Source organism: Octopus bimaculoides, chromosome 13, assembly GCF_046866305.1.
Source record: "Octopus bimaculoides isolate indiv1 chromosome 13, ASM4686630v1, whole genome shotgun sequence".
Lineage (NCBI taxonomy): Eukaryota > Metazoa > Mollusca > Cephalopoda > Octopoda > Octopodidae > Octopus > Octopus bimaculoides.
In genome coordinates this window covers 33,605,927-33,612,152 of record NC_142940.1, presented here as the reverse complement: position 1 = coordinate 33,612,152, position 6,226 = coordinate 33,605,927, and the positions used below count along the sequence as shown (strand labels likewise).

The window sequence follows — 6,226 nt, the reverse complement described above, 5'->3', positions numbered from 1 at the left end:
TTGCTTTTGGGACTTTACTTTCACTGCACAGATCAGTCTCTTTAAGCACAATGAATAGCCAATCAAGTCCTTTCTCACCTCTTCTGTGAGGTACAACTTGAGATCAACCTTCAGTACTTTGTCTTATGTCTTCTTCCATGGGTTCTGATCATTTCAAGTGAAGCCCTCATCTATATACATCACATAATCATACTAGTACAGTCTTCTCTCTTGCATACATTTGTTTCATCTTTTTCTCAATTTTTCTCTCAAAATGTTTGCACATCTATTTCAGCATATTATCTTCATTACTTTCTAGTCGTCACATATCCTCTGCATTCAGGGTCCATATCTTACTGCCATGTAATATTGTTTTTCACACATAAATGTCATAAAATCTGCCATTTACTCAGAGAGACCTTTTTGTCACCAAGAGGGGTAATAGTTCTCTGAACGTTCTCCATTCTGATCTTATTCTAGCAACTATGCTTTCAGAATATCCTCCACCATTGCTAAGTAGGTCATCCAAATAACAGAAACTATGTGAGCTCAGTGGTTAGAGCGTTGGGCTCACAACCATGAGGTAGTGAGTTTGATTCCCGGACTGGGCTGCATGTTGTGTTCTTGAACAAGACACTTTTATTTCACACTGCTCCACTTCACTCAGCTATGGAAATGAGTTATGACTTCACTGGCACCAAGCTGTATCAGCCTTTGCCTTTCCCTAAGGCCTCAGGCAGCCCACTTATACATACCTTCCTTCATTGGACACTAAACTCCACTTGCGAAGACCTGTCGAGACAAGCGAAATCGAAATCGAATTAAATTCGACGACTGGCACCCATGCCAATGTTGTCTCCTTCATTGGAAACGAAACTCGGCTTGCAAAGACCTATTGGGGCAAGCGAAAGCGAAACCGTCAATGGCACCTGTGCCCAGCATCGCCTTCCTGGCACTTGTGCCAGATGGCACGTGTAAAGACATTCGAGCGAGATCGTTGCCAGTGCCGCCGAACTGGCTCCTGTGCAGGTGGCACGTAAAATACACCATTTTGAGCGTGGCCATTGCCAGTACCACCTGACTGGCCTTCGTGCCGGTGGCACGTAAAAGCACCTACTACACTCTTGGAGTGGTTGGTGTCAGGAAGGGCATCCAGCTGTAGAAACTCTGCCAAATCAGATTGGAGCCTGGTGTAGCCATCTGGTTTCATCAGTCCTCAGTCAGATCGTCCAACCCATGCTAGCATGGAAAGCAGACGTTAAACGACGATGATGATGAACATCACTGCCGTGGAGAGGGGAGGCTGGTATGCATGGGTGACAGCTGGTCTTCCATAAACAACTTTGCCCAGGCTTGTGCCTTTGAGGGTAACTTTCTAGGTGCAGTTCCATGGTCATTCATGACCAAAGGGGTTCTTGAATCTACTACCTCTATGGAACCTTTGGGGCTTTTGAAAAAATTCATTTTTCATATGTTCTTATTGTTTATTGCTCTTGTGCAATAAACAATAATACTGATAACAGACAAAGTTTGCTTTCTCCATTAACCTTCCTGTGATTCCATTGCACCTCTTGTACTTTTATAGCTTGCACTGGGTACACCATATGGAATTTCTACCTACACCTCTCTCCCATGTCAAGCAGGGCTATTTCCAGAAGAGAGTAGAGTCCTGTCTGTTTTCCTGCTTAGTAAAACTTTGGTCTTTAACTTTTAAGGCCCTGAAGTTGTCCTTCAGTACTTCATACCATACCTTCATAGAACTGTCAGCATCTATTTGCACACAGCAACCAATTCCTCTTATGCCTAACTTCTCTCTCAATACACTAGCACTCTGTTCAACATGTACACTTACATTACACATCTAGTGGAGCATACTATCCCCATTCCTTTCTAACCTTCACATGTCCTCTGCATTCAGGGCCCTTGTCTCACTATTGTGTAGAATTGCTGTCCGTATACATGCATCATACAGTCTTCCTTTCACTCGGAGAGAGAAACCTTTCGTAGCCAACAGAGGTAAAAGCACTCTGAATTTTCTCCATCCTTTTCTTATTCTAACTATTACACTCTCTATACATCCTCCCCATTACTGCTTTGGTCCCCTAGATAGCAGAGATTATCTACTACCTCTAATGAGCCACCAGGGCATTTAAGAGAATCAATTTCCCAAGTATCTGTGATTTTTATGGATCCTGTACATCTTCCACATATAAACACTACTTTCTCTGACAATCTTCCTATTATTCCATTGCACCTCTTGTGTGTCCATGGCTTACATTGGATACACCATATGGAGTTCCTGCCTACACTTTTCCGACAAATTGAGCGCCTACCTGAAGAGGATAGAGTTCTGTCTGATTTCTTGCTTACTAAGACCTTAGTCTTTGCTAAGTTACCGTTAGATTCCAGATTTTGCTTCTACACCAGGAATTTCTCTTCTAGCTCTGATATGGAATCCACTATGAGGGTAAGATCATCAGCATATAGTAGTTCCCAGGGGCTGCCAGTCTTTAATTCCTCTGTTATGGCCTGGAGGACAATGATGAAAAGGAGGGGACTGAGGACTGATGAACCCTTACCTGTACACCAAATTCTTCACTGTTCTCATGATTAACTCTCACCTTACCGACAGCATCTCTGTATATGGCCTGTACAGCTTTCACAAGCCACTCTAGCTTCCTCAGAGCCTACTCTCCGGATCAACAAATGCGAAATATAATGGTTTATTTTAGCTAAGTACTTCTCTTGCAGTTGCTTGACTATGAAAATAGCATCAGTATTTCTCCCTGGGACGAAGCCAAACTACATTTCGTCCTAGTTTTAAATTGCTCTCTTATCGCCTAGAGGACTATGATAAATAGAGGGGAGGGACTGAGAATCAAACCTGTACATATAGTTCATTGCTAACTCTCACCTTATTGAGAGCAGCCCCTGCCTGTCGTTTGTGTGGCTTTCACCAGTCATTCATCTATCCCTAACTTTCTTAGAGATCACCATATCACAGAGCAAGGGACTCAGTCAAAAGTTTCTCCTAGTCAACAAATGCCAAATACAATGGCTTGCTTTTGGTTAAATACTTTTGTTGAAGTTGTCTTACTACAAAAAGTGAATTAGTAGTACTTTTCCCAGGCACAAAATCAAACTGCATCTCATCTAGTTTAATTCTCTTCCTAATTATTTGAGCTACTTTCATGTCCTAGTCTAGTAATTTGATGATAGTTCTGTAATTTCTTCTCTCTAAGGCATCTTCCTCTTTCCTCTGATTCTCACATTGTAGAGCAGAGGTAAACATCTTACTTTCTGCTTCTCCATTTGCTATGTAAACCTGTTGCCTGGCTTCCAGCTGTCTGATATAATTCTCCACTTACTACATCTTTCCAGTTTTTCTGTTCCTGGCTCTTTGCATTTGAGGCACTGTCTACCTCACTGCGCCACCAATGCATCACTCTTGGTTTGACTAGAACTTTGTACCAGCCACAGATTTGCACCATTACCCTCAACTGGTTGTCATGAAGAAACTTCCTGTAAATTTCTGACTGGTATTAGACTCAGATTAGTGAGTATAGGAATGAGGAACAACAGTTGATTATACCAGTTCCAGTGTTACTCTTATTATACCCCCTCCCCTCATGTTTAGTACCTTGTCAGCCCCAGAAGTATGAAAGGCATTTGACTTTGGTAGGATTTAAATTCAGAAGGTAAAAGCCAGATCTAACACCAGGAAGCATTTTGTCCTACACTCTACTGATTCTGCCAGGAAATAATTATAATTTTCGTAATTAAATTTATTAAATTATTTCATGAATTTTGCAAGTTAATGTGTTAGAGTGAGTGCATATCTTTCTTAAGTGCTCATTTATTGTAAATATCTCGATTAGTTTTCTAACATCTGCTCCAGTTGCACATCTCTTGAAGTCCTTTACTGGTTTTAGTCACTAGAATAGGCCCATCCTGGACACCATCATCAAGGGTATATGTACTCAGTTATATCAAGGGTGTGTATATCACCATCATCATCATTTAATGTCCATTTTCCATGCTGGCATGGGTTGGATGGTTTGACAGGAGCTGGTCAGCTGAAGAGCTGCCCAAGCTTCATGTCTGTTTTGGCATGGTTTCTACAGCTGGATGCCCTTACTAACACCAACCACTTTACAGAGTGTACTGGGTGCTTTTACACAGTACCAGTATGGGCACTTTTCGTATGGCCTTAGCACCTACAAGCCTGCAAGATTAAGAATGCTCAGCTGGAGACATGCCTGTATGCAAGGACAGCCACACTTTTACTTAGCTTGACATGTCTCCTCAAGCACAGCAAACCACCAGGGGTCTTGGTCTCCTGTCATTCCCTCTGTGAGGTGCGTCTGAAGATACTTTCTCATCACTTCATCCCATGTCTTCCTGAGTCTACCCTTTAGACATTGAGTTCTCTACACACTTATATCAGTCTCAATCTATTGACCTCGGAAAGATGAAAGTTAGTACCCACCTTCACAAGGTTTGAACTCAAAACCTAAAGAAACATATTTAATAATTTTTATAATTTTTTCTAATCCATTCTAAGTGCTGTTATTTAGCCTTGGGTCAGACCTAATTGAGCAGATCAAAGGATTTCATTTGATCTTGTTTTCAGGAGTAGTGTATCTAGGATTATATCATTGAACAGCCTTCATTTTAAAATGGTATGGCATGATTTGAAGTAGATTCAGCTATTTTTAACACATTGAATGACCCGCAAGAAACTGCATTTACTCCTCCATCCTATAAATTGCAAAAGTTTTATGTACTTCAGTTTTATGCAATGAGCCCCAGTAGCAACTACAGAGGCTGGCAATATGCAGTTCTCAAAAACAACCTTTATCGGCATAACTGAGCTCCTACAGAGCTAAGCATGCATGTGTGTGTATGTATATTTTCTTTTTTTTTTATTCTTTTATTCGTTTCAGTCATTTGACCGCAGCCATGCTGGAGCACCACCTTTGGTCTAACAAATCGACCCCAGGGCTTATTCTTTGTAAGCCTAGTACTTATTCTATCAATCTCTTTTGCTAAACCACTAAGTTATGGAGACGTAAACACCCCAGCATCGGTTGTCAAGCGATAGTGGGGGGACAAACACAAACATATACATATATATATATATGATGGGCTTCTTTCAGTTTCCATCTACCAAATCCACTCACAAGGCTTTGGTCAGCCCGAAGCTAGAGTAGAAAACACCCACCCAAGGTGCTATGCAGTGGGACTGAACCCGGAACCATGTGGTTGGTAAGCACGCTACTTACCACACAGCCACACATGTATATACTCACACAAATGCATTATGCATTAAATTTGTCCCAGAGAAGAGAGCTATAATATACAAAGCATCATTCCCTGAGATAGATGGAGAATAAAGATCTCCAATTTCCCAAATAAACAACTTAATGATAGTGAGAAATCCCTCCTCAAAGAAGCACTCAGACTTTCCCATTAAAAGGAAAGGGTAGAAAGAGAAACCAGGGCAGTTGAAAATTTTACAATGAATCCTAAAGCCTTCTACAAGTTTGCAAAAGGATCTGCTTCAGTGCACTACAAGATAGGGCCAGTTTGAAGATGATGGCTCACTAACTGCAGACTACAGGAGGATAAGTGAAGTGCTAAATAAACAATTCCAAAGTGTCTTCACCTCTCCACTGGAAATATGTAGTGTGCAAGAAAGAAGGCTGCAGATACTTCTTCAGAGTTCTCTTGCATATGGTAGACTTCCTAAAATGTTAAAAGTATAATATGCCCTGTTCATAAAGGAGGATGCAGAGCAGATACTAAAAATTACAGGCCAATATCTCTGACTTCACATCCTAGCAAGGTTATAGTACACATTGTCAGAAGTAAGCTGCTCATGTTCCTGGAAGAAAATAACTTGCTCACTAACACACAACACAGCTTCTGTCTAGGAAGTTAGCTGCCTTACACAGCTATTACAGCATTTTGACTGGTTACTGAAATAGTGTCACAAACTATGTGACCTTGGTATCACCAGAAAACTAGGAGAGTGGCTGCATGACTTTTTAGATGTCAAACAGTTGCAGCCAAAGGTGCTCTTTCAGTCTCTCCCAGTAGATCAACTGTTCCATTGATGCAATCTTCCTGGTGCAGTACTGTTGAACTGTCTCAAGTTCCACTGTTAATTTAACACTGTGCGGTGACCACAGTTGAGAACAATAGTCCAGGTGGCTGAGGACAGATATTCTCTATAGAGCCAGCA

General features: G+C 41.3%; 1 protein-coding gene across 2 annotated transcripts in view; it reads left to right on the top strand.

Moving 5' to 3' along the window:
• Positions 1-6,226, top strand: part of LOC106872060 (general transcription factor IIH subunit 1) — a 38,206-nt gene that overhangs the window by 5,757 nt on the left and 26,223 nt on the right. Inside the window, exon 2 of one of the 2 annotated variants that reach the window (XM_014918905.3) lies at positions 3,361-3,535. The exons of the other annotated variant lie outside the window; for it this stretch is intronic. The gene's annotated coding sequence lies outside the window, so the exon portion shown is untranslated. The remainder of the gene's footprint in view (positions 1-3,360; positions 3,536-6,226) is intronic. 2 annotated transcript variants of the gene reach the window in all.